General features: G+C 40.1%; 1 protein-coding gene across 1 annotated transcript in view; it reads left to right on the forward strand.

Moving 5' to 3' along the window:
* The window catches only part of LOC145666852 (UDP-GalNAc:beta-1,3-N-acetylgalactosaminyltransferase 2-like), a 143,431-nt gene extending 119,617 nt beyond the window's left edge, over positions 1–23,814 (forward strand). Inside the window, exon 3 of the transcript XR_014127831.1 lies at positions 23,275–23,814. The gene's annotated coding sequence lies outside the window, so the exon portion shown is untranslated. The remainder of the gene's footprint in view (positions 1–23,274) is intronic.
* The last annotated feature ends 4,004 nt before the right edge of the window (positions 23,815–27,818 follow it).

Raw genomic sequence — 27,818 nt, forward strand, 5'->3', positions numbered from 1 at the left:
GAATCTCTGCGAGTAGTTTGGTTTCTTCAGGGTGATGTTGGTCACTGAGGTCAACCGTTATCAAATCCTTATGGTGTGAGATTATGTCTTTTATGGTTTTTGCTTGGCGTTCAACATCTTGTTGCGAGTTGGTAGTAGATGGAAGATCTTGGAACTTGTTCGTTAATACAGGTGCGAAATGTTGAAGTTTATTTTCTTCAGTCGGGAGATTTACACCGTCTATGACACTAGGCAATGTTGTTGTTGCTGTAGTTTTGTATTACTTTTAATTTCTTGCCAAAACTTGGAGATGTTTTACTTTTGCAAGTCATTAAGTTTAATACAGAGTGAGTTGAATTTGTCTTGTTTATATACTTTGATCATCGTTTTGATGGTGCAGTTTAGTTAATTGAGTTCAAGTTTAGTAGTAGAGGAGCGATGTTTATTGTAAAGTTTTTGAAGGTAACGTTTATGACGGAGTTTGTTTAGGATTTCCTTGAAAGTCTTTCCAATCCAGAAGTTATGCGGACGTTTGGTATGAATTTTGGTCAGCTTGTTTGATGTAGTTGGAGATGGCTGTGACTTCCTTCAATGGGGATACGGACAAAATCTCGCGGCCGAAACATCGCCGGCCAAAACCTCGCGTGGCCAAAACCTCGCCGCCCAAAATCTCGTGTGGCCAAAATCTCGCCGCCCAAAATCTCGCCGGGCCAAAACCTCGCCGGGTCAAAACCTCGCGGGCCAAAATCTCGCCGGGCCAAAACCTCGCGTTCCAAAAACCTCGCTGCCCAAAATCTCGCCGGGCCAAAACCTCACCACCCAAAACATTACATGGCCAAAACCTCGCCGGGCCAAAATCTCGCCTGCAGATTAATAAAAATGCAGTGTAGTATAACAATATCTGCTGCTTTTCTTATAAGTAAAAAGAAAAAAAGGAGGAAGAGCTTGTTGTGGTGAGAGTAGGGGCGCCGAAATCTCTAGCTACGGCTCTGTATATATATATATATATATATATATATATATATATATATCCCTCTCCCCCTCCCTTTTGTTGTGCCGACAAAGTAAAATTATAGAAGACATCCTAGGCTCGAACCTCATCTATGTTGAAAATTTGATTGAGATCGGTAGGATGGCTCAAGAGTTATAATGTAACAAACATAGTCATTTAATTTTTATATATATAGATTTCCAAAGCATGCATTAGAATTTTTCTTGTCATTATTTTAATGTAATTATGTGTTATTACTAAATATATACATATAGTAATATATAGAACATTCTACATTGAAGAAATCGTCGTGAAGAGGTTTTATCCTGGCGACATTTCTTCCCAGGCGACACTACGTCTCGCTTAATTTAGACCAGGCGAGATTCTGTGTCGCGAGATCATTACAATGAGGTTTTGGTCAGGCGAGATTTTGGGTGGCGAGTTTTGGCCAGGCGAGGTTTTGGTCCGCGAGGTTTTGTACCCAAACCCCTTCAATGGATTGTGACATTTGTTCAGTTGAAATAATGGAGATTTTCTTCCAAAACCATCCTATATCCTTCCCAGTCTGCGTTCTTAAAATCTTTAATAATTCAATGTCCGTTGGATGTTTCGGATTGTGTAAGGTGACGTGTAGTGCAATGTGGTCAGAATGCAGACCAAATGATGTGTGAGTTGCTGGACGAAACTTCAATAGGCCGGCAGTGCAGTAAATCTTGTCTGGTTTGGTATTGATTTCGCTGTCTCTCTGCGCAAATCTTGTCGGGCCTTTCATTTTGAACTGAATTAGTGAACTGTTGACCATATATTGAAGTAGTTTCCTTCCATTGCTATTGGTTGTTGGATCACCAAGAAGTTCGTGTTGTGAATTGATGTCTAGGGCCAATAGAAGATTGGGTGTCTTTGGCAAGATAGTTTAGTAGCTGAAGCGAATCGTGTATAGTTGTCCCAGGGTTGTAAAACGTAGCGATAAGGATAGATGTTTCTAACAGTATGTTGAGTAATATTGGAGTGGTTGACGCCTTATAGTATTCTGTTGGTATAATTACTTCTGAGTATTTGGTCCCCTTCTTAAGTATTATAGCAGTGCCTCCAGATTAGGTTTCCCGGTCGTGTCTGATAATATTATACTCTTGTATGCGTGTTGGGAAATTTTTGGTGAGATTTGTTTCGTTTATAATAGCAATGTCCACATCATAGTCCTGTAGGTAGATTTGTATTTCATATATTTTTGTACGTAAGCCCTATATGTTGATATATAGTATGTTTGTAGTGGCATGGTTGGATCTATCCTTTTCAGTTTTGGGTCGGCACATTTTGTCTTGTTGAAATTAGTTTTGGAATGTTTATATATGCGTAGCCTTGGGTTGAGTTTAATATATTGATCTTTTCATGAAATACTGCAGCTGTCGCTTTTTTGATGGACGCGTGTAACGATTGAGTTTTTGTAGGTTTCATCGCCAGAGTAAATACAGCGGTGACTTATTGAATGATATTGTGTGTGATTTCTTCCAATGCGTCTTTCATGGCTTCAGTATAAATAGCAGTTTATTCCCAAGAAGTGGGGCAGGCTGTTGCTTCATGTTTTCCTCAAGTGCTGTTCGTTCGGTGTTGCCTGGTGTATTTGGTGCCTCTAAGGTCTTCTTAAAAAGTGACTTGTTTCTGTCATTGGGGTATATTTTTATTATATTCTTTGGTGCGGCAGCTTATGGTCGTTTTGGGTAGGTGCTACTGCCAGTTTTGTGGCTATTTGTTTTGCATGTAGCACAAAAAGGTGTGTTTCCTGTAATTCAACAGATATGATTTGCAGTTCTTCTAAGGCCACATTTGTAACAATCTTGTATGGTAGTGCAATTGGTTTGGCTGTTCCCATATTGGAAGCATTTTAAACAGGGAAGCGGTCGTCTTTGGTTTCGGGAAGCTTTACTCTATGATAATAATTCTCTGTGATGATTCCGTTAGTAATCAGAGGGTTGACTTGTTCAGGATTCTATGAGAAAAGTCGTATGAGAGGAAGTAAACCTTTATCCGACTTGATCCTGATGAGATTGTAGAAATCTATCTTTTGATTGTGGAGTTATTCTTTGAGTTCTTCTATAGTGTAGTGGTTGTCTACACTGGCAATTACATATGTGAATGCTGCTTTAAGCGTGGAGTCTTCGTTGTTTTCCTTCGTTGGTGTACCACGTTTTGTTGTAGCTCAGCTCAGTTGGTTTGAAGATGTGGCTAAAACGTTCTCTGTCCGTGGCTGAAGCAAATTTAATTCTGATTTCTCTTATGCTCTTGACAAAGTATATGGTGTATTTGGTGTTTGGTGAACGCTAGGTTGTTTTGTTATTTGGCGTTTTCTTATCATGATATTCTGTTCGTAAGTTTCTAATGGTGACGCAGGTATCATTCAGTTGGTGAGAGGGGTTCGTCTGAGAAGCATCGATGTGTCTTGCGGTGCTTCGACTAAAGGAGTGTCTTCGTCCGTTTTTTGAGGTGTATTCGAATTTTTTATTTCTTCTTCATGTATAGATGTTTTATCTGAGTCATATTCTCGTGGTTTACTAAAGTCTCCCTGGTTGAAGGGCCAATTAGTTGGTGAATCTAGGTCAGGGCTGTTGTTGGTGTCACTGCTTTGTTCGGATGGGCGTCTAATAGCGTCCATTGGAGGAAAGTCATCCTTCTGAAAAGGGCTGGTCGATGTGAAATCATTGGTTTATCATTCATGTACTGCGTAGACTTGTATACTATCTTCGATTGATTCCCAGGAAAGTTTGCGGCTTCGTGACTTTTTACTGCGTAGTACTCGATGGATAGTAGCTTCGTTCTCTTTCGCTTGTTTCTTCATCGATGGAGTTTGTGCAGGTTTTGGTAGTATCTTGGGATTCTTCATTTTCCCCCTGTGTTCTTGCTGTTCATGGTTCACGTTATAGTTGACGTCTTAATTCACTTTTTTAACTACTCTCCTCGGTGAAGGGAGGAAGAAGAGGGCCAATCAATGGCAAAAGGAAAAAAAATGTTTACGCAGCTTCTTGGTCTACAGGGTGTCTATTGGTCATGAAAGTCACGAATGTCACGAAAAAGTCACGAAATTTAGCTTTGGGGTCACGATTTTTTTTTAACTGTACAAATGTAAGCACAGATTGGAAAACTTTGTCCTATAAAACGTCAAAATTCACCATCAAAAATGTCTATGGTCGGGTTTAGATGCTACCAAATCGCACGCAAAGTACGTATGTATTGCATGGATGAAAATTCGGCCTAATTCGCACCCAAATTCGCTCTTGAAAATGTTAGGAAATTTTATGATTTGGTAAAGAAAAGGTCACGAAAAAGTAACGAAATTTCAGTTTGGAATTTTAGTAGACACCCTGGTCTAACACCGCTAGGTATCCAGTGCTGCGGTGTTGTTTGTGTGTGTGTTCGCATAGTTGTGTGTTTTTAACTGTCTAGATGTATGTGTGTTTGTTTTTGTGGTGTTCGGTCCCTAACACAATAGCCCTGTTGGGACTGGTTAATCCTAAGCGCTACCCAGCTGTTGGCAAGGCCTGTACAATCTAGAGTCCCTACTCTAAGCTCGTAAACTCTAGAGAGCCTGGGAAGCGGATAGTTTAACCCCTCTGTTCGGTGCATCACTTGTCAGCACTGTCAGGGAGGGAGGAAATACGTTTAGCTCTTGGCCCTGATAAGAGCCGGATTCGGAATTTACGCTGTTCTTGAAAGCGTCTTTCTGGTCTTAAAAAAGACCGGCAAAGCCTGTAGTCTTGGTCTAGTAAACGCAGCTAACGCGGGTGGATGACACTGATACGAGCCGAGTTTGGAAATTACGCTGTTCTTAGAAGAACAGTGCTATTCCTTAACATAGTCTGTGTCTGGTCTTAAAAAAGACCGGCAAAGTCTGTAGTTTTGGTTTAGTAAACTAAGCGAACGTGGGTGATTAACGCAAGCTATCAACTTGTTTGTCCTGCAGCTGACATTGCCAACAGCTAATTAGTTACTGTGCACTATTTTTCAATTTAAATCGCGTGAACTATTAGCTTACCTCTGTTAATGCGTGGAGTACGCGCGTATGTTCGAAGAATGAATGGAAGAAAGGAAGGAAGGAAACGTGTCTGTTTATCATTTTTCTAAGGAGATGAAAGGACGTCCAGCCGTTGGCTGCTTTGTCCAATGTAGTAACGTGTTTTGTTTGGAAAGAATAATGCAGTGAGCTAGTTTGTCTTGTAGAAACGACAGTGCGCAGAGAAGGAGAGATTCCGGGCGGGGATGTGAGGCCTGTGGGTCTTGTCATTTGCGAACTTTTTCTATGTTTTCTCGTGTGAAGATGGCATGTCCATAGAGGAACAGAAGTCTTATTGCTGTTTTGTAGGAATATCTTTTGTTTTCTTCTTCGAGGTGTCCAGTATTAGTTAGCGGGAGGAGGGCGAGTATGGTGCCTATGGCTTTCTTCCTTAGTTGTTTTATATGTTGCTGGAGTGTTAATTTGTTGTCTGGTGAGACACCTAGATATTGTGCAGTGGGTTTGGAATTGATGTACTTGTCACCTATCTTGATTGCTCTTCCGAGGTCGCTGAAGATACCTCTGTGGTTTGTTCCGGAATAGAAGAGGATAATTTGTTTCTTTGTAGAGTTCAGTTCGAGTTTCCATTTTTCACACCACGTTTAGAAGTACGCAATTTGTGTCTGTAAGTTTTCCAAAATGTATGCTACTGCTTTACCTGTTGTCCAGTATGCAGTATCATAAGCAAATAGACCCAGGTTGGCGTTGAAGTGTGGTACCGATGTGACGTTGGCATATATGATATATAGAAGAGGTGCTATGGTTGATCCTTGGGGAACTCCCCTGGCAACGTGGAAGGTTATCTGATAGTTGATTGTTTATTTTGAGTTGAGCAGTTCTATTGCTGAGGAACTTGTTTATCCATCTGATGATAGTAGTTGGCAAGTTGAGATCTGTGAGTTTGTTTAGCAGTCCCTCATGCCACACAGCGTCAAATGCTCCCGTGAGGTCAAAGAAAGCTGCCCCCTCCCCCTCTCTGAGTTTTTTCTTGAGTGCTATTTCCATCTCGTTGAATATTCGGAAAACTTAGTCTATTGTAGAGTGGTGTGGACGGAATCCTGCTTGATTAGATATAAGTTGGTTGCTGGTCTCGAAATATTTGGGCAGCCTGATTTCCATGATTTCTTTCATAAGTTTGGAGATGGTAGAAGTTAAGGAGATTGGTCTGTAGCTTTTAGAGCTGTTTTTGGCTTTTCTGGTTTGGGGATGGTAATTGTTTGTTTTTTTCCATGTGGAAGGAATGCACCCCGTCGTGAGGCTCGCTGTGTATAGCGCGGCCAGTTTGCTGTGCAGAGTGGGGGGAGCTTCCCTCAAGTGTTTGTTGTTGATTTTGTATGGTCCTGGTGCTGTGTTCTTCTTTTTCTTGAGTGCATTGTGTACTTCTAGTGAATCTATTGCGTTGAATAGAACTGTTAAATTGCCTGGCTGTTTGTCTTGTAGGTCGGCTGTGGTCAGGTCCATATGAAGTTGATGATGTTACGGATTCGTGCGGCTCTTTCTTGAATTTCTTCTTGTTCTTGGTTCTGTGGTGGACTGTTTCTGAACTTCTCCTGCATGAGGGTTGCGAAGAATTGTAGTTTTTCGGTTGTGGTGATAAGTTTTTGTCTGTCTTATCTTACTGGAGATACTGCCGCTACTATCATTAGAGAATGAACCCGTAACATGATCCAACATGTGCGTGTTACAGTAGAATTCTATTGTTTTACTCAACAGAAATAATGTTAACTTTAAGTTCCATGGTTCTTCCTTTGGTGTGCTTTCCTGTATTAATTCAAGCCAGGGTTTACGATTTGAATCTGTTTACCTCTTTCCAGAATAGTTGTGGTGTCTTGCATCTGGTTTCGTTTAGTTTCGAACTTAATGTGATGAAGTTTTCTTCGTGATATCCGATGATGTCCCTTTTTATTTCCCTGTCCATCCTATTGATATTTGTTTTTGAGTCGGGATCGCGATATTTGTTATATATTCTTCTGAGCCAGCATTTATGGTGTATCTTCTCTATTATGAGCCTAGAAAGATGTTTCTCTCTCGTGTTTATGGTTTTCGTTGGGATGTGTGGTTTGTCTGCTTCTTCTATGATGGTTGTAATCCTGTTGTTAGAGTTTTCTATACTGGTAGGGTTGTGTTCCACCCAGAGGTTAGTGATGTTCTTCTCGATATATTGCCTGTATCCGTTCCAGTCAGCTTCATGAAAGCATTTTATTGTTTTTAGTGTTGGAGTTTCTGTCGTAATAGCTATAGGCAGTTGGATGTGTATCCCAAGGTGATCAGACTGAAGGTCTGGAGTGGTCTCCGTTGTTATGTGCATATTTGAAAGAGCTCCGTTGACGAGTATCCTAAAAGGCTTTGGGTCTTGCTCTCCGGATGTTTGGGTGGGCCCTTCCACTTTAACTTGGAGGAGTGTGCTCTCTATTAGGTATTCTAATAGTTTTGAGGGGCGCGGTGGCTCAGTGGTAGAGCGTTCACCTCCGGTGCTTGGGGTCCCTGGTTCGATCCCAGCTCGCGCCGTGCGGACTGTGTGGTGGACAAACACCGTGCTCGTGGGTTTTCTCGGGGTTCTCCCGTTTTCTCCCACTTCATTTCATCATTTTTATTCATTTCTCATAATCACCGTCTTCTTTAGCCTAACCGGCATAAACGTGGGACGTAAAATTCAGATTTCATTTCTAGTAGTTACGAGCCATTTCTGTTTGCCACGGTCTCCCAGCAATTCGCTTTGACTGTTGAGGTTACTGGTTGGATGGAGCTAGGAAGTGTTTCTAAGTGAGTAAGAAAGGGGAAGGAGTTTTCTATTTTTACATTTATGGTGATAAGGGAGGTGATGTTTTGTAGACGTTAGGGAATGGATAGGAATGTGTGGGGGATATGCTGTTTGAGGATGATAGCCATGCCTCCTGTTGGGGTGGTGTGAACATTTCTTGTTGTAGTATATCCGGGAAAGTAGATTCTGTGATTCTTAGTGAGCTTTGTTTCGTTGAGAATGATGATGTCTATGTTACGACCTTTGATGTATTCCTGAAGTTCTATTTTTTTTTTTTTCTGAGTCTTTGAATGTTGATAAATAGCAAGTATCCAGTATGTTATCCTGCTGCATATTTCCCTGTGTCGTTTGAGCTGTATCTGCTGGGTTGTTAGCTTGTTCCATTTTGATGGCCTAGGTTTGTTGGCTCCCTCCTTTGTTGTGTTTCTGATTATGTATAGGTGTGCCAGACGATGTCGTCAGCAGAGCCCTGCAAACCCGGGTCGGGCGAAACCGGCCTGAGTCGGATAAGTCAAGTCAATTCTTCAATATGCATTGGAAAATAAGAAATGTGTCGTCATAACATTGCAATGTCTATTTGTCCTTCTGGAATGGGTAAATCGTGTGAAAGGTTACGCAAGGTTTGCTTTCTATATCCCTATTCTGTATGTCTATTTGTTATCTGTGCTTGCTCTGTTCAGCCATGTTTATTATATAATACAACTCATGGACGTAAAAGTCTTATACTATACTCATTAGTGCGTTACGAGTAACAGAGAAGATACGTAAAACTGCTACACCGTATGTACTAATACTACAACTACTACTGCCAATACTACTATTACTACTACTACTACAACTACTATTCATTGCTAATACGACAGCGAATACCACTACTACTATTACTAGTAATACGAAAACAAAAAAAAAATGAAAATGAAATCTTTGAGTTTTACGTTCCACAGTAATGCGGGTAGGCTAAAGGAGATGGTGATGATGGGAAATAAATAAAATGGCGGAATGAATAAAGTGGGAGGAAACGGGAGAACCCCGAGGAAACCCACGTACACGGTGTTTGTCCACCACAAAGTTTACTTGGCGCGAGCTGGGATCGAAACAGGGCCCATGCACCAAAGGTGAACGCTCAACCACTGAATACCGTTCCAGAAATACCTAATCGACCCTGGCGTCTTGGTGATTTATTTGATCATTATATTTTGTGATCATATTTGTAGTATCGTACTATAAACAATACAGGAACATGTAACACCATTTGGTATTTGTCTTGCTCATTGAACATTACTACAAATTACACTGATCTTATGAACACACCAGTTCACGGTTCCGGCCTCCGTGGTCTGATGGTAGTGTACCAAATTCTACTTAGTAGGTCAAGTACTAGACTTTTACATACGTTCTTTAGGTAAGTGCGGCTGAGCCCGTATGGATGATGATGGGATGCTTTGGTAGAATGAAAACAGTGGGAGGAAACGGGACCAACCCGAAAACTCCACGCACACGGTGTTTGTCCACTACAAAGCTTACATAGCACGAGCAGGGACCGATCCGACGACCTCTAGCACCAGATGTGAGTGCTTTACCTACTGAGCCACGTTGTTCCTCGTAGATCAAGCATGGGTTCACATTCTACTCAGACCGGCCATACTAACTAGCATTAATTTCTCCTTTTTTCTGTACTTAGAAAGTAAATTCTGTACCACCAGACATATCAACTCTGACACGAAGTCGTAGCAGTTGTAGTAGTATTAGCAGTGGTCATAGTAGTAGTAGAAGTAGTAATAGTAGTAGTAGTAGTAATACAGTACTTTACAGTCTTGAATACAGAGTTAATTTCCCAAACACATTACGACTAACATAGGCTGACAATATTAGTTTCCGATCCGGCCCGGCTCAGCCCGGAAATACGTGTGCCCAATTCGGCCCTATAGCATTTGTATCCGGCCCGGAATGTGCCTAGCCCGTTAGGGCGCGGTCTAGTTTGATATTACTTGAAACGGGCAGGGCCGGGCCGGGTAATCTGCCGGGCCAAACGGGCGCGCCCGGCCCGTGCAGGGCTCTGGTCGTCAGCGAGCGGTTCTTTTTGCATTGATATGTGGCTTTCATTGGAATATAAAATGTTGATCCGGGATTGGAAAATGGCCTCTGTTGCCTTTTATGAATACACAGGTAGTGACAGATTTAATATGAGACAGCGAAAAAATTCCCTGATTCCTGATTGGCTACCATGGGCTGCGACAGCCAGTCCCCTTTCATCAAAAAACAAAATATAAAATAGAAACAAAAATCGTTAATTCCCTCCCCTCCCCCCGTTTATACTATATATATTAATATCTTATAACTAGCCTAAACTAACCTTTGGTAGCCAATCAGGAATTTTTTTTCGCTATCTCGTATATTAAATCTGTCACTACCTGTGTATCCTGATGAAGTGAGACCCTGGGAAGCGGATAGTTTAACCCCTCTGTTCGGTGCATCACTTGTCAGCACTGTCAGGGAGGGAGGAAATACGTTTAGCTCTTGGCCCTGATAAGAGCCGGATTCGGAATTTACGCTGTTCTTGAAAGCGTCTTTCTGGTCTTAAAAAAGACCGGCAAAGCCTGTAGTCTTGGTCTAGTAAACGCAGCTAACGCGGGTGGATGACACTGATACGAGCCGAGTTTGGAAATTACGCTGTTCTTAGAAGAACAGTGCTATTCCTTAACATAGTCTGTGTCTGGTCTTAAAAAAGACCGGCAAAGTCTGTAGTTTTGGTTTAGTAAACTAAGCGAACGTGGGTGATTAACGCAAGCTATCAACTTGTTTGTCCTGCAGCTGACATTGCCAACAGCTAATTAGTTACTGTGCACTATTTTTCAATTTAAATCGCGTGAACTATTAGCTTACCTCTGTTAATGCGTGGAGTACGCGCGTATGTTCGAAGAATGAATGGAAGAAAGGAAGGAAGGAAACGTGTCTGTTTATCATTTTTCTAAGGAGATGAAAGGACGTCCAGCCGTTGGCTGCTTTGTCCAATGTAGTAACGTGTTTTGTTTGGAAAGAATAATGCAGTGAGCTAGTTTGTCTTGTAGAAACGACAGTGCGCAGAGAAGGAGAGATTCCGGGCGGGGATGCGAGGCCTGTGGGTCTTGTCATTTGCGAACTTTTTCTATGTTTTCTCGTGTGAAGATGGCATGTCCATAGAGGAACAGAAGTCTTATTGCTGTTTTGTAGGAATATCTTTTGTTTTCTTCTTCGAGGTGTCCAGTATTAGTTAGCGGGAGGAGGGCGAGTATGGTGCCTATGGCTTTCTTCCTTAGTTGTTTTATATGTTGCTGGAGTGTTAATTTGTTGTCTGGTGAGACACCTAGATATTGTGCAGTGGGTTTGGAATTGATGTACTTGTCACCTATCTTGATTGCTCTTCCGAGGTCGCTGAAGATACCTCTGTGGTTTGTTCCGGAATAGAAGAGGATAATTTGTTTCTTTGTAGAGTTCAGTTTGAGTTTCCATTTTTCACACCACGTTTAGAAGTACGCAATTTGTGTCTGTAAGTTTTCCAAAATGTATGCTACTGCTTTACCTGTTGTCCAGTATGCAGTATCATAAGCAAATAGACCCAGGTTGGCGTTGAAGTGTGGTACCGATGTGACGTTGGCATATATGATATATAGAAGAGGTGCTATGGTTGATCCTTGGGGAACTCCCCTGGCAACGTGGAAGGTTATCTGATAGTTGATTGTTTATTTTGAGTTGAGCAGTTCTATTGCTGAGGAACTTGTTTATCCATCTGATGATAGTAGTTGGCAAGTTGAGATCTGTGAGTTTGTTTAGCAGTCCCTCATGCCACACAGCGTCAAATGCTCCCGTGAGGTCAAAGAAAGCTGCCCCCTCCCCCTCTCTGAGTTTTTTCTTGAGTGCTATTTCCATCTCGTTGAATATTCGGAAAACTTAGTCTATTGTAGAGTGGTGTGGACGGAATCCTGCTTGATTAGATGTAAGTTGGTTGCTGGTCTCGAAATATTTGGGCAGCCTGATTTCCATGATTTCTTTCATAAGTTTGGAGATGGTAGAAGTTAAGGAGATTGGTCTGTAGCTTTTAGAGCTGTTTTTGGCTTTTCTGGTTTGGGGATGGTAATTGTTTGTTTTTTTCCATGTGGAAGGAATGCACCCCGTCGTGAGGCTCGCTGTGTATAGCGCGGCCAGTTTGCTGTGCAGAGTGGGGGGAGCTTCCCTCAAGTGTTTGTTGTTGATTTTGTATGGTCCTGGTGCTGTGTTCTTCTTTTTCTTGAGTGCATTGTGTACTTCTAGTGAATCTATTGCGTTGAATAGAACTGTTAAATTGCCTGGCTGTTTGTCTTGTAGGTCGGCTGTGGTCAGGTCCATATGAAGTTGATGATGTTACGGATTCGTGCGGCTCTTTCTTGAATTTCTTCTTGTTCTTGGTTCTGTGGTGGACTGTTTCTGAACTTCTCCTGCATGAGGGTTGCGAAGAATTGTAGTTTTTCGGTTGTGGTGATAAGTTTTTGTCTGTCTTATCTTACTGGAGATACTGCCGCTACTATCATTAGAGAATGAACCCGTAACATGATCCAACATGTGCGTGTTACAGTAGAATTCTATTGTTTTACTCAACAGAAATAATGTTAACTTTAAGTTCCATGGTTCTTCCTTTGGTGTGCTTTCCTGTATTAATTCAAGCCAGGGTTTACGATTTGAATCTGTTTACCTCTTTCCAGAATAGTTGTGGTGTCTTGCATCTGGTTTCGTTTAGTTTCGAACTTAATGTGATGAAGTTTTCTTCGTGATATCCGATGATGTCCCTTTTTATTTCCCTGTCCATCCTATTGATATTTGTTTTTGAGTCGGGATCGCGATATTTGTTATATATTCTTCTGAGCCAGCATTTATGGTGTATCTTCTCTATTATGAGCCTAGAAAGATGTTTCTCTCTCGTGTTTATGGTTTTCGTTGGGATGTGTGGTTTGTCTGCTTCTTCTATGATGGTTGTAATCCTGTTGTTAGAGTTTTCTATACTGGTAGGGTTGTGTTCCACCCAGAGGTTAGTGATGTTCTTCTCGATATATTGCCTGTATCCGTTCCAGTCAGCTTCATGAAAGCATTTTATTGTTTTTAGTGTTGGAGTTTCTGTCGTAATAGCTATAGGCAGTTGGATGTGTATCCCAAGGTGATCAGACTGAAGGTCTGGAGTGGTCTCCGTTGTTATGTGCATATTTGAAAGAGCTCCGTTGACGAGTATCCTAAAAGGCTTTGGGTCTTGCTCTCCGGATGTTTGGGTGGGCCCTTCCACTTTAACTTGGAGGAGTGTGCTCTCTATTAGGTATTCTAATAGTTTTGAGGGGCGCGGTGGCTCAGTGGTAGAGCGTTCACCTCCGGTGCTTGGGGTCCCTGGTTCGATCCCAGCTCGCGCCGTGCGGACTGTGTGGTGGACAAACACCGTGCTCGTGGGTTTTCTCGGGGTTCTCCCGTTTTCTCCCACTTCATTTCATCATTTTTATTCATTTCTCATAATCACCGTCTTCTTTAGCCTAACCGGCATAAACGTGGGACGTAAAATTCAGATTTCATTTCTAGTAGTTACGAGCCATTTCTGTTTGCCACGGTCTCCCAGCAATTCGCTTTGACTGTTGAGGTTACTGGTTGGATGGAGCTAGGAAGTGTTTCTAAGTGAGTAAGAAAGGGGAAGGAGTTTTCTATTTTTACATTTATGGTGATAAGGGAGGTGATGTTTTGTAGACGTTAGGGAATGGATAGGAATGTGTGGGGGATATGCTGTTTGAGGATGATAGCCATGCCTCCTGTTGGGGTGGTGTGAACATTTCTTGTTGTAGTATATCCGGGAAAGTAGATTCTGTGATTCTTAGTGAGCTTTGTTTCGTTGAGAATGATGATGTCTATGTTACGACCTTTGATGTATTCCTGAAGTTCTATTTTTTTTTTTTCTGAGTCTTTGAATGTTGATAAATAGCAAGTATCCAGTATGTTATCCTGCTGCATATTTCCCTGTGTCGTTTGAGCTGTATCTGCTGGGTTGTTAGCTTGTTCCATTTTGATGGCCTAGGTTTGTTGGCTCCCTCCTTTGTTGTGTTTCTGATTATGTATAGGTGTGCCAGACGATGTCGTCAGCAGAGCCCTGCAAACCCGGGTCGGGCGAAACCGGCCTGAGTCGGATAAGTCAAGTCAATTCTTCAATATGCATTGAAAAATAAGAAATGTGTCGTCATAACATTGCAATGTCTATTTGTCCTTCTGGAATGGGTAAATCGTGTGAAAGGTTACGCAAGGTTTGCTTTCTATATCCCTATTCTGTATGTCTATTTGTTATCTGTGCTTGCTCTGTTCAGCCATGTTTATTATATAATACAACTCATGGACGTAAAAGTCTTATACTATACTCATTAGTGCGTTACGAGTAACAGAGAAGATACGTAAAACTGCTACACCGTATGTACTAATACTACAACTACTACTGCCAATACTACTATTACTACTACTACTACAACTACTATTCATTGCTAATACGACAGCGAATACCACTACTACTATTACTAGTAATACGAAAACAAAAAAAAAATGAAAATGAAATCTTTGAGTTTTACGTTCCACAGTAATGCGGGTAGGCTAAAGGAGATGGTGATGATGGGAAATAAATAAAATGGCGGAATGAATAAAGTGGGAGGAAACGGGAGAACCCCGAGGAAACCCACGTACACGGTGTTTGTCCACCACAAAGTTTACTTGGCGCGAGCTGGGATCGAAACAGGGCCCATGCACCAAAGGTGAACGCTCAACCACTGAATACCGTTCCAGAAATACCTAATCGACCCTGGCGTCTTGGTGATTTATTTGATCATTATATTTTGTGATCATATTTGTAGTATCGTACTATAAACAATACAGGAACATGTAACACCATTTGGTATTTGTCTTGCTAATTGAACATTACTACAAATTACACTGATCTTATGAACACACCAGTTCACGGTTCCGGCCTCCGTGGTCTGATGGTAGTGTACCAAATTCTACTTAGTAGGTCAAGTACTAGACTTTTACATACGTTCTTTAGGTAAGTGCGGCTGAGCCCGTATGGATGATGATGGGATGCTTTGGTAGAATGAAAACAGTGGGAGGAAACGGGACCAACCCGAAAACTCCACGCACACGGTGTTTGTCCACTACAAAGCTTACATAGCACGAGCAGGGACCGATCCGACGACCTCTAGCACCAGATGTGAGTGCTTTACCTACTGAGCCACGTTGTTCCTCGTAGATCAAGCATGGGTTCACATTCTACTCAGACCGGCCATACTAACTAGCATTAATTTCTCCTTTTTTCTGTACTTAGAAAGTAAATTCTGTACCACCAGACATATCAACTCTGACACGAAGTCGTAGCAGTTGTAGTAGTATTAGCAGTGGTCATAGTAGTAGTAGAAGTAGTAATAGTAGTAGTAGTAGTAATACAGTACTTTACAGTCTTGAATACAGAGTTAATTTCCCAAACACATTACGACTAACATAGGCTGACAATATTAGTTTCCGATCCGGCCCGGCTCAGCCCGGAAATACGTGTGCCCAATTCGGCCCTATAGCATTTGTATCCGGCCCGGAATGTGCCTAGCCCGTTAGGGCGCGGTCTAGTTTGATATTACTTGAAACGGGCAGGGCCGGGCCGGGTAATCTGCCGGGCCAAACGGGCGCGCCCGGCCCGTGCAGGGCTCTGGTCGTCAGCGAGCGGTTCTTTTTGCATTGATATGTGGCTTTCATTGGAATATAAAATGTTGATCCGGGATTGGAAAATGGCCTCTGTTGCCTTTTATGAATACACAGGTAGTGACAGATTTAATATGAGACAGCGAAAAAATTCCCTGATTCCTGATTGGCTACCATGGGCTGCGACAGCCAGTCCCCTTTCATCAAAAAACAAAATATAAAATAGAAACAAAAATCGTTAATTCCCTCCCCTCCCCCCGTTTATACTATATATATTAATATCTTATAACTAGCCTAAACTAACCTTTGGTAGCCAATCAGGAATTTTTTTTCGCTATCTCGTATATTAAATCTGTCACTACCTGTGTATCCTGATGAAGTGAGACCCTGGGAAGCGGATAGTTTAACCCCTCTGTTCGGTGCATCACTTGTCAGCACTGTCAGGGAGGGAGGAAATACGTTTAGCTCTTGGCCCTGATAAGAGCCGGATTCGGAATTTACGCTGTTCTTGAAAGCGTCTTTCTGGTCTTAAAAAAGACCGGCAAAGCCTGTAGTCTTGGTCTAGTAAACGCAGCTAACGCGGGTGGATGACACTGATACGAGCCGAGTTTGGAAATTACGCTGTTCTTAGAAGAACAGTGCTATTCCTTAACATAGTCTGTGTCTGGTCTTAAAAAAAGACCGGCAAAGTCTGTAGTTTTGGTTTAGTAAACTAAGCGAACGTGGGTGATTAACGCAAGCTATCAACTTGTTTGTCCTGCAGCTGACATTGCCAACAGCTAATTAGTTACTGTGCACTATTTTTCAATTTAAATCGCGTGAACTATTAGCTTACCTCTGTTAATGCGTGGAGTACGCGCGTATGTTCGAAGAATGAATGGAAGAAAGGAAGGAAGGAAACGTGTCTGTTTATCATTTTTCTAAGGAGATGAAAGGACGTCCAGCCGTTGGCTGCTTTGTCCAATGTAGTAACGTGTTTTGTTTGGAAAGAATAATGCAGTGAGCTAGTTTGTCTTGTAGAAACGACAGTGCGCAGAGAAGGAGAGATTCCGGGCGGGGATGCGAGGCCTGTGGGGTCTTGTCATTTCGAACTTTTTCTATGTTTTCTCGTGTGAAGATGGCATGTCCATAGAGGAACAGAAGTCTTATTGCTGTTTTGTAGGAATATCTTTTGTTTTCTTCTTCGAGGTGTCCAGTATTAGTTAGCGGGAGGAGGGCGAGTATGGTGCCTATGGCTTTCTTCCTTAGTTGTTTTATATGTTGCTGGAGTGTTAATTTGTTGTCTGGTGAGACACCTAGATATTGTGCAGTGGGTTTGGAATTGATGTACTTGTCACCTATCTTGATTGCTCTTCCGAGGTCGCTGAAGATACCTCTGTGGTTTGTTCCGGAATAGAAGAGGATAATTTGTTTCTTTGTAGAGTTCAGTTTGAGTTTCCATTTTTCACACCACGTTTAGAAGTACGCAATTTGTGTCTGTAAGTTTTCCAAAATGTATGCTACTGCTTTACCTGTTGTCCAGTATGCAGTATCATAAGCAAATAGACCCAGGTTGGCGTTGAAGTGTGGTACCGATGTGACGTTGGCATATATGATATATAGAAGAGGTGCTATGGTTGATCCTTGGGGAACTCCCCTGGCAACGTGGAAGGTTATCTGATAGTTGATTGTTTATTTTGAGTTGAGCAGTTCTATTGCTGAGGAACTTGTTTATCCATCTGATGATAGTAGTTGGCAAGTTGAGATCTGTGAGTTTGTTTAGCAGTCCCTCATGCCACACAGCGTCAAATGCTCCCGTGAGGTCAAAGAAAGCTGCCCCCTCCCCCTCTCTGAGTTTTTTCTTGAGTGCTATTTCCATCTCGTTGAATATTCGGAAAACTTAGTCTATTGTAGAGTGGTGTGGACGGAATCCTGCTTGATTAGATGTAAGTTGGTTGCTGGTCTCGAAATATTTGGGCAGCCTGATTTCCATGATTTCTTTCATAAGTTTGGAGATGGTAGAAGTTAAGGAGATTGGTCTGTAGCTTTTAGAGCTGTTTTTGGCTTTTCTGGTTTGGGGATGGTAATTGTTTGTTTTTTTCCATGTGGAAGGAATGCACCCCGTCGTGAGGCTCGCTGTGTATAGCGCGGCCAGTTTGCTGTGCAGAGTGGGGGGAGCTTCCCTCAAGTGTTTGTTGTTGATTTTGTATGGTCCTGGTGCTGTGTTCTTCTTTTTCTTGAGTGCATTGTGTACTTCTAGTGAATCTATTGCGTTGAATAGAACTGTTAAATTGCCTGGCTGTTTGTCTTGTAGGTCGGCTGTGGTCAGATCCATATGAAGTTGATGATGTTACGGATTCGTGCGGCTCTTTCTTGAATTTCTTCTTGTTCTTGGTTCTGTGGTGGACTGTTTCTGAACTTCTCCTGCATGAGGGTTGCGAAGAATTGTAGTTTTTCGGTTGTGGTGATAAGTTTTTGTCTGTCTTATCTTACTGGAGATACTGCCGCTACTATCATTAGAGAATGAACCCGTAACATGATCCAACATGTGCGTGTTACAGTAGAATTCTATTGTTTTACTCAACAGAAATAATGTTAACTTTAAGTTCCATGGTTCTTCCTTTGGTGTGCTTTCCTGTATTAATTCAAGCCAGGGTTTACGATTTGAATCTGTTTACCTCTTTCCAGAATAGTTGTGGTGTCTTGCATCTGGTTTCGTTTAGTTTCGAACTTAATGTGATGAAGTTTTCTTCGTGATATCCGATGATGTCCCTTTTTATTTCCCTGTCCATCCTATTGATATTTGTTTTTGAGTCGGGATCGCGATATTTGTTATATATTCTTCTGAGCCAGCATTTATGGTGTATCTTCTCTATTATGAGCCTAGAAAGATGTTTCTCTCTCGTGTTTATGGTTTTCGTTGGGATGTGTGGTTTGTCTGCTTCTTCTATGATGGTTGTAATCCTGTTGTTAGAGTTTTCTATACTGGTAGGGTTGTGTTCCACCCAGAGGTTAGTGATGTTCTTCTCGATATATTGCCTGTATCCGTTCCAGTCAGCTTCATGAAAGCATTTTATTGTTTTTAGTGTTGGAGTTTCTGTCGTAATAGCTATAGGCAGTTGGATGTGTATCCCAAGGTGATCAGACTGAAGGTCTGGAGTGGTCTCCGTTGTTATGTGCATATTTGAAAGAGCTCCGTTGACGAGTATCCTAAAAGGCTTTGGGTCTTGCTCTCCGGATGTTTGGGTGGGCCCTTCCACTTTAACTTGGAGGAGTGTGCTCTCTATTAGGTATTCTAATAGTTTTGAGGGGCGCGGTGGCTCAGTGGTAGAGCGTTCACCTCCGGTGCTTGGGGTCCCTGGTTCGATCCCAGCTCGCGCCGTGCGGACTGTGTGGTGGACAAACACCGTGCTCGTGGGTTTTCTCGGGGTTCTCCCGTTTTCTCCCACTTCATTTCATCATTTTTATTCATTTCTCATAATCACCGTCTTCTTTAGCCTAACCGGCATAAACGTGGGATGTAAAATTCAGATTTCATTTCTAGTAGTTACGAGCCATTTCTGTTTGCCACGGTCTCCCAGCAATTCGCTTTGACTGTTGAGGTTACTGGTTGGATGGAGCTAGGAAGTGTTTCTAAGTGAGTAAGAAAGGGGAAGGAGTTTTCTATTTTTACATTTATGGTGATAAGGGAGGTGATGTTTTGTAGACGTTAGGGAATGGATAGGAATGTGTGGGGGATATGCTGTTTGAGGATGATAGCCATGCCTCCTGTTGGGGTGGTGTGAACATTTCTTGTTGTAGTATATCCGGGAAAGTAGATTCTGTGATTCTTAGTGAGCTTTGTTTCGTTGAGAATGATGATGTCTATGTTACGACCTTTGATGTATTCCTGAAGTTCTATTTTTTTTTTTTTTCTGAGTCTTTGAATGTTGATAAATAGCAAGTATCCAGTATGTTATCCTGCTGCATATTTCCCTGTCGTTTGAGCTGTATCTGCTGGGTTGTTAGCTTGTTCCATTTTGATGGCCTAGGTTTGTTGGCTCCCTCCTTTGTTGTGTTTCTGATTATGTATAGGTGTGCCAGACGATGTCGTCAGCAGAGCCCTGCAAACCCGGGTCGGGCGAAACCGGCCTGAGTCGGATAAGTCAAGTCAATTCTTCAATATGCATTGGAAAATAAGAAATGTGTCGTCATAACATTGCAATGTCTATTTGTCCTTCTGGAATGGGTAAATCGTGTGAAAGGTTACGCAAGGTTTGCTTTCTATATCCCTATTCTGTATGTCTATTTGTTATCTGTGCTTGCTCTGTTCAGCCATGTTTATTATATAATACAACTCATGGACGTAAAAGTCTTATACTATACTCATTAGTGCGTTACGAGTAACAGAGAAGATACGTAAAACTGCTACACCGTATGTACTAATACTACAACTACTACTGCCAATACAACTATTACTATTACGATTACGAATGCTAGTGCTAATTCCACTATTGCTGTCATTGCTACTACTATTACTACTACTACTACAACTACTATTCATTGCTAATACGACAGCGAATACCACTACTACTATTACTAGTAATACGAAAACAAAAAAAAAATGAAAATGAAATCTTTGAGTTTTACGTTCCACAGTAATGCGGGTAGGCTAAATGAGATGGTGATGATGGGAAATAAATAAAATGGCGGAATGAATAAAGTGGGAGGAAACGGGAGAACCCCGAGGAAACCCACGTACACGGTGTTTGTCCACCACAAAGTTTACTTGGCGCGAGCTGGGATCGAAACAGGGCCCATGCACCAAAGGTGAACGCTCAACCACTGAATACCGTTCCAGAAATACCTAATCGACCCTGGCGTCTTGGTGATTTATTTGATCATTATATTTTGTGATCATATTTGTAGTATCGTACTATAAACAATACAGGAACATGTAACACCATTTGGTATTTGTCTTGCTCATTGAACATTACTACAAATTACACTGATCTTATGAACACACCAGTTCACGGTTCCGGCCTCCGTGGTCTGATGGTAGTGTACCAAATTCTACTTAGTAGGTCAAGTACTAGACTTTTACATACGTTCTTTAGGTAAGTGCGGCTGAGCCCGTATGGATGATGATGGGATGCTTTGGTAGAATGAAAACAGTGGGAGGAAACGGGACCAACCCGAAAACTCCACGCACACGGTGTTTGTCCACTACAAAGCTTACATAGCACGAGCAGGGACCGATCCGACGACCTCTAGCACCAGATGTGAGTGCTTTACCTACTGAGCCACGTTGTTCCTCGTAGATCAAGCATGGGTTCACATTCTACTCAGACCGGCCATACTAACTAGCATTAATTTCTCCTTTTTTCTGTACTTAGAAAGTAAATTCTGTACCACCAGACATATCAACTCTGACACGAAGTCGTAGCAGTTGTAGTAGTATTAGCAGTGGTCATAGTAGTAGTAGAAGTAGTAATAGTAGTAGTAGTAGTAATACAGTACTTTACAGTCTTGAATACAGAGTTAATTTCCCAAACACATTACGACTAACATAGGCTGACAATATTAGTTTCCGATCCGGCCCGGCTCAGCCCGGAAATACGTGTGCCCAATTCGGCCCTATAGCATTTGTATCCGGCCCGGAATGTGCCTAGCCCGTTAGGGCGCGGTCTAGTTTGATATTACTTGAAACGGGCAGGGCCGGGCCGGGTAATCTGCCGGGCCAAACGGGCGCGCCCGGCCCGTGCAGGGCTCTGGTCGTCAGCGAGCGGTTCTTTTTGCATTGATATGTGGCTTTCATTGGAATATAAAATGTTGATCCGGGATTGGAAAATGGCCTCTGTTGCCTTTTATGAATACACAGGTAGTGACAGATTTAATATGAGACAGCGAAAAAATTCCCTGATTCCTGATTGGCTACCATGGGCTGCGACAGCCAGTCCCCTTTCATCAAAAAACAAAATATAAAATAGAAACAAAAATCGTTAATTCCTCCCCTCCCTCCGTTTATACTATATATACATATGTTATAACTAGCCTAAACTAGCCTTTGGTAGCCAATCAGGAATTTTTTTTCGCTATCTCGTATATTAAATCTGTCACTACCTGTGTATCCTGATGAAGTGTATAGTTGGCGAGACTGTTACACTTTACAATAAACATATTGTTTTGCTCAGCGAATAGTTTAAATCAGGTTTAACTCTTCTTGTTGCCATACTGAATAGTATGCATGCATCGGTGGACATTCCCGAGTTCGAATCCTGGAGAGCATCGAACACACTATAGTGGTTCAAATTCAATTCTAAACTGTACGTCTTATCCTATATAACCGTGCTGCTGACAAAGGACGTAAATACAAATCAGTCAATTAACCATTTTGGATTAATTAATATTCTCAATATAAAAATTTCCAAAAAAAAGCGTATAGCATACACCTACTTATCGACTACAAACTAGATTTCAATTTCTACTATATTTTCGTAGCCTGAGGAGATTCAGTTGGTAACAAAATTAATTATTTATGTAATTATAATAATATGCTTCAAAATTCGAGTTCGTGAACAATGATAATCTTCGAAGATGCAAATCCACAATAGAGAACACTTATTTGATTGCGATAACTTTGCAATTTATGCTAAATATCTTGTTCTCTGTGTCACAATTTCACCAAATAAGATGTGAGTTATGATGGAGTCACGGACTCATGATAACTAACCCTTCGAGAAGTCAGTTTTCCCTGTCAGGATCATTTGAAAAACTTCTATCATAGGTTACCATTAACCAATGCTATCTCCAGAATCAGTTTCGTATTTATCTGCTTTGCAGTCCAAAATCTTGTGTATTGCAAACAAATTGTTACGAATAACACAATTTTACTTATAATTGAAATTATAAAAAATTGTGAATTTTAAAGTTAATAATATAATTGTATTCTTGATGATTCCTTCTTGTTTTGTTCACTATCTCAGGCAAGCTCTTTAGATCTTTTAGGTCTGTGTATGTTTGTCCTACATATATATACTTCAGATATCTAATTATTCTTACACTTTATTTTATTTATTGTTATATATATATAATCGTTCGTAGCAAAATAGTTTAGTTCTGCTTTTATGTTTTCACTTTGAAATACGTGTATAGAAGGAATCAAGTCTGTTTATCATTAATTGCAATTTTTAACTTATGATATTCATTGTAATGTATTGATTTTTAAAGAACTTAAACAGTTTTGGTATTTATTCATTTATGTTTTCTGTTGAGTGGTCCAGTGAGAAAAATCTACATACATACCATAAAACAGTTTTTAAAAGAAACACGAATTTCTTCTTTAGAATTGTCGAAGTGCACTTTTTTTTAAAATATTTTTAAAAAAATGGACCTCTGTACGGAATGATATTGCAGCATGCATACAGAAGGTACTTCTATTTAAAAATTTGTGGCACAAATTATACCTTTTTTAATTGAGACCATCAATGAGCACTTGTTTTATGCGTGTTTGTAGGTCTTCTCTGATTTCTCTGACGAGGAATACTTTTAGGAATGGTATGTAAATCCAAAACATGTCTTTGAATACTTATTATGTGAAAGTTATTATTATTATATCTAATGCAAGATATGACAATTTAACTTGCGGTAGATTTGTATAGTAGCGTTAGATTTATATTGTTTCTTAAAAATAATTAGTTTCCTATGAAATTTCTTAGTTTAGTTGTTATTATACCGTGAAAGCAGTCATTACTTTGAGGTGATAAAATTAGTAATAAATATCCAATGCCTTCAACAAAACTTCTATTGTTAATATTTTATTTGTTTTAGTTTAATGTCTAACCTTCCACGACTATGCACCGAGGTAAGGAAGACGGTGATGATGGGATGGATGAGAATGGTGGAATGAAGAAAGTGGGAGGAAACGGTAGAATCCCGATAACTCACTTATACGATGTTTATTCACCACAAAGCCCACTTGGCGGAGCTGGGTAATAAAACCATATTCCATCATTCCATTATTATGTGTTATACATTTCTGTGTAAAATAGTAAAACTTATTGGAATTTTGACAGAGGAATGATATTCTTTGTTTTTAATGATTTCGTAATAAGGTCAGTAATTTCTTTGCAAAATTTACGAAAATGCATTTTTTTAATGTTGAAATGTATGCGCATGTTCTCAACATCTCACAATTTGTAAGTATTCTCTCATAATTTGTTGTGATTGAAACATGACTTGAAAGCATTATTTCTTTTGTATATAAAACAGCTTTTTGGTCTGTATTTTACTATCGTTGTAGAGAAATGTAACAATTTGTATTAATTTCAAGAATAAAATAAAGTCTTTGAAGAAAAAATATTGTGTTTTAATCGTGTAAGTGTAGAAAAAGTTTTCTTCATCTAAGAATTAATATTTTTTTTTTCTGTGAATCTAATATCCAAATAATATTTTCACTTGTAATGTTATAAAGGATCCTGCAGAGAAACTTCACTGTTTTCAAATTAAAATTGTAACCAGACTGATTATTTTACTTATTGTCTTTTACATCCGAATTGAACTATAACTCAAAGCGTTTTCTTTACAATATTTACTAATGGAATATATCGCACATACCTTTTGAAAACTACAGTTTTAAATTTTTCAGACGTTTTTCCCATGTCCCTGAGCCATATTCACGACCAGCGTAAAATGAAAGCTTTCACATTTTTTTTCTTTCGCTTTTTAGATCAATCCTTCATAGACGTAATTGTTGAGGGTGACTGTGACATTGTAGCCAGTTCGCCATGACATTTCAGTCGTCATGGAGTGTAGGCCAGCAAAACATCGAGCATTCATCTTGGAGACAATTTTTTAATAAAATATGAGTCAATGGTTACTCAGCGTGCATTTAGCTGACAGTTCAACATTCATCAGAATAATATTGTTCCAAGCCCAATATCAATTTGTTGTGGCTTAGAAAACTTCGGGAAATAGCTTTAGCCATTAAGAAGAAACCTTCAGAAAAACCACGTACTGTTTGAACTCCAGAGAATATTGAATGTGTGCGTTGCTCTGTTCTGCACAGCGATTTGCTGTAAAACATTTAGATTTTTTATATTATATTAATATTCAAATATACCGAAAAACAATTCAGAAGGAAAACTCTTCATAAATAGCTGTTACTGAAGTCGCATAATTCTCTAACAGAATCTGTGCCTCCAACTCATCGACAGCAGAAACATGTCAAAAAACATCTAATTTGTTCTCATTCTATAGTAGTTAATATATTCATATTAAATATGATAGTATTATAGGTTTATTTACTGTAGTTAATAGGGATATATGACTAAATATTTGTGTTTTACGAGGGCTATCCAGAAAGTAGATTACGTTTTCGTCTGTGTCCGCTAGGGGCGGGGCTAGCGCGGCCATCTTGGGATCAGAGCGTTGCGCAGCTCAGTCGGCATCTAGCCGTGCTAGTGAGAGGTTCGTGCTGTGCTCCGTTAAGATACTGTGACGGTTTGAAATGTCTGCGTTAATTGAAAATCCCGCGAGCTGCGAGGTGCGTGCAGTAATAAGGTTTCTGACAGCAAAAAACTGTAAACCGATAGAAATCTATCGGCAGCTGTGTGAAGTGTATGGGGACAACATTATCGGACTTTGGAGTGCGACAGTGGGTCATAAGATTTAAAAATGGCCGAACCAATGTTCACGACGAAGATCGAAGTGGGAGACCCAGCAAAGTGACTGCCGAACTTGTCGAAAAAGTCGATGTTAAAGTCCGTGAAAATCGAAAGTTCACAATAACGACCTGGCACCGAGCGACTTCCACCTATTCCCAGCAATGAAGAAGTGGCTGGCTATGCAGCGTTTTGATGACGTCGAACAGCTGCAAGAAGAGGTAACGAAGTGGTTGAAGTCGCAGGCGGCCGAATTTTTCGACGAAGGAATTTCCAAGCTCGTACATCGCTACGATAAATGCCTTAATTTGAATGGTGACTATGTCGAAAAGTAGTATTTGTGTGTGGCTTTCATCTGTATATAATAAAATTTGTTTCCTATACTTTGTTGATTTTTTATTCCAAAACGTAATCTACTTTCTGGATAGCCCTCGTACTTGATGTATTATATGTACACTGCATCGAAGTGTGTGTATATTTGTGGCAGTGGCGTATTTAAGATTTTCTTTCTGGGTGGGGATGGGGGGCTATGCACAACACGTGAATAAGCAATTAAATTTTTGCTTTTGGGAGCCGGTAAATTTTAATGAAGTTCATTTTCCTTTCTTTAATATTTGTATTACCCCCCAGGCAAATCTGAAATGACGCTCCTGCAAATACACGTTGAATATTTGTAATCTCATTTCAACTTAATTGATTTCATTTTAGAAAAAAAAAAAAAAAAAAAAAAAAACTACTCAGTTTTATCTGTATACCTTTTAACCTGAAAGAAAATGTTGAGAGAAGTTGAAGTTGAAATATACTGATTGCAGTTTTAATGGCAAGAATTGCAGACTGCTGAATCTTATGTGATATGATACACACCAAAACTTAGCAGTGAATTTAACCTTTTATTCTATTCATAGAAGAAAAAGGAACCATTCTTTTAGTTACCTAATTTCCCGACCTACTTATTCCCTACTCTTGATTTTCTTTAATTCAAACATTTACCTTTCTTTATAACTAAACGATGTAAATATTCCTTTGCTATAATAACTGAAGTCCCATTATGTTGATATCCATGCAAGTTGGTGTGGAACACCAGTTTCACGTATCAGCTCCTCGTAGTTTTGGTTTTACTGACGACGGCAGAGTTGGATCACAACTAACAACGGTCGAAAGTATGATAGGAGAAACGAAAGAAAGTAACAACTAAGAAAAAGAAACAGAAAAGTAGAATGAACGAAGGAAAGAGAAAAAGAACGCAGTTCTTACATGGAGTGTATTATTTTTGAACAAAGAGCATAAGAAATTGGAAAGTCAATGAAATTCTTAGAAATGGAAGAAGGATTGTTGTTGTACGTGGAATGCGAAAAACACTAAATATATATTTCGGGAGGGACTTGAACCGATAGTCCCCCCTAAATACGCCACTGATTTTCGACTATGCTTGGGTCTGTCTTTTGCCCCCTTCCCCCTGGAATAAATCCTGCAGCATCCTTGACTGAAGATAAGTCTAATTTATCATTTACTCTAAAACAATTATCTCATATATTTTCTATAAGACGTAGAGAAAGAACCTAAATAGTCTTGTCTCAGTTGTCTCCTTTATGGAGAACACTGAGACAGTGTTTTCGTGTGATGATTGTGATCGTGACCTGACTTTACACACTAAATACTGTAATCTTTACTTCAAGTATCTCAGTGGCAATTAACGATTTTACTTAATATTTAAGTGAAAGTCTCAGTATTTCATTTAATAAGTAAAACGTTCGAGCTCATGCTTGATTCCAAAACTCGTAGACTGACTCAGTCAAGAATGTGTATGATTATCAGAAGATATCAAATAACAATACGACACTTGTTTTCAAACTGTAAGAAAGATTTTTTTCACTGTGGTAACGTATGTTAATCTATCAATTGATACCTGATCTACAAGAAATATATTACATATTTTGCTTGTGATACCTAGAAATAAGCCAAACTCTTTTGTCTCACTTTTGTCTCACTATTGGTCACCAGTGAAGAACATCGAGATGGTGCGTAGCTGATTTTATATATATATATATATATATATATATATATATATATATATATATATAAAATATATATAAAAAGAAAAATATTGTTACATGTCTAGGTATCAACCAAAATTCCAATCCTAAATCACTTTAATTTTAGCCAGTACCCTCAAAATAGTCCTAATTTTAATAAGCATTCTATCATACGCAGGCCACAATTGACCTAAGTGGATTTAATTATTTCATAGACAGTAGACTAAAACTTTCTGTGCATACTACGTTGGTTGATTTGGAGTTTAGCGTCCCGTTCAGTACCGAGTGGAATCCGAACCTCACGAGCTCCCACCGGGTATTAAACACAGGTATCGAATGCCGTAGGCTGGTATGGTAATCACATATCCACGAGGGAATTCTGTGTATACGTTGTATAACAGAAAAGGTATGACATTCCAGGTAGATGTGAACGAAATTGTCGCGATATGCTATATAAATCTGTTTCGAATAGTATTGGAAAAGGTCAGTGATGTCTCAGGTAGTAAGAGGAAAAATGTACTCATTTCTTATAATTTGTTTATGTTACTTTGTTGGCCGGAGTGGTGGGCATGATTTGCTAGGGAAAACAAAACAAAACAAAATAAATAAATAAATAAATAAAAGAGCAGTTTGAACTTGAAGAGAGAGACTGAAAGAAAAATATTCTTTTGTCCAGTTA

This window comes from Thermobia domestica, chromosome 12 (assembly GCF_964235325.1).
Source record: "Thermobia domestica chromosome 12, izTheDome1.hap1.1, whole genome shotgun sequence".
Taxonomy (NCBI): domain Eukaryota; kingdom Metazoa; phylum Arthropoda; class Insecta; order Zygentoma; family Lepismatidae; genus Thermobia; species Thermobia domestica.